We start from the raw sequence: 1738 nt of genomic DNA on the forward strand, positions 1-1738 counted from the left end.
AATTAACTTAAAAATTAAATGCAGTAGATCAAGTTTCAGTAAAAAATTAATAAATAATACCTTTAATGAATTAGATGAAGTATGTAATAAAGATCCTAGTACAAATAACATAAAAAAATCAGAACAAAATGAAAAAGTGACTTGGGCAACCAGCTTTAAACAATTTATAAATTTTAGCAAAAATGAACAATGTTACAGTACAGAATTATTAAGATTAACTTATAAGAGACCAAAAACACTGAGAAATATATTAATAAACAAAAATAATTTTACAAAAACAGAAAACAACAAAACAGCTGAATGTGGAAAGTGTGCTTTGTGTGGAAATTTTGGAAACTATAATAAAAGTATGATAAGTAACAACAAAACAATACAAAATATGAAAATTAAACAACAATTAAATTGCAAAAATTATGGAATTTATGCAGCTACACGCAACATATGCAAAAATTTATACATTGGACAGACTATGAATAGCTTTACTAAGAGGTGGAATGCCCACAGAAACATATGGAAAAACAATAAAACTGAACTAAACCATGAAATAAAAGATCAATTTGCTCTAATTTTACATTATAATAAATTTCACAAAAACAATATACCAGAAAAGATAGAAAATGCCTACACAGTCCAGTTTTTAGAAAGCCCTATAAGAACTAATTTAGACTACACAGAACAGTGGTGGATTAAAAAAACTAAGGCAAAAATTAATTTAAACAGTGTTTTTAAGGAATACTTTTAATGATAAAAAATTGAAAATGTCATCAAAAAAATATTTTTTTTATCAAGTACAATACTAGAGAATTTTTTAATTGTTTGTTGTTTATAGAAATAGTTTTTCTTAGTTACAGTAAACAAAAATAATTTTCCAAAGTGTCTTTTTTTCAGTTTCTCAAATTGAAAAATTATATCTAATTTTACTGACTAATCTCAAATATAAGTGTTCCATTAATTTTAAAGTAATAGTATAATTTCAGTATTTTAATAATATGGTAGTTTATAGTTTTATTTTAAATTTTGCTAAAAATATTTAATTTACGGTACTTAATTTTCTCTAGTTGCTAGTATATTTTTTTGTTTTCTACAGAATTGAAAATGTTTGTTTTTTAATAAACGAAAGATCTATTCTAAGTGGTTGTAAAAGACTGTGACTAATTTTTTTAATGGTTCTTACCATTTTTATTTATGTATGTATATACATGTGCGATTTCGAAAACTTCTGCAACCCTGAGTTGCAATATCTAGTTAATAAACAAAGCATTATCTTAGCTGATTTGCATATACTAGCACTTTGAAATGAATATCGTATGCAAACTAGTGCAGGGATTCCTTTTCAAATCGGGTCTCATTAAACGTAACTCTAGTATGATAACATAATTTTTGTTTTTAGTTTAAAACTAAGTGCAGCTGTTTCCAAGGTTTTTGCAACGACAAGGAAATATATTTACTGTTGTAAATTTTCTGATTGAAGTTGTTTTTAGGAAATACCTAAACTTCGTTTTTCTTTTCTTAATAATAGTCTGACAAAATCCAGGATTTTAGTCTCAAACCGGCCCTGGTTTAAACTCCAGTTAGGGACTGTTACTCAAAAATATCATTGAATCGTCTATCTATGTAACTTTTAAGATCTAATATAAAACAAAAACTATCAAATCTTAATTTTTTTATAATTTAATTTTTCCAAGTTCGATAATTTTTGAAAGTGTTTTTTTTCTAAAACTATTTATTAGAGTACAAG

This window comes from Thalia democratica, chromosome 1 (genome assembly GCF_965202585.1).
Source record: "Thalia democratica chromosome 1, ktThaDemo2.hap1.1, whole genome shotgun sequence".
Taxonomy (NCBI): domain Eukaryota; kingdom Metazoa; phylum Chordata; class Thaliacea; order Salpida; family Salpidae; genus Thalia; species Thalia democratica.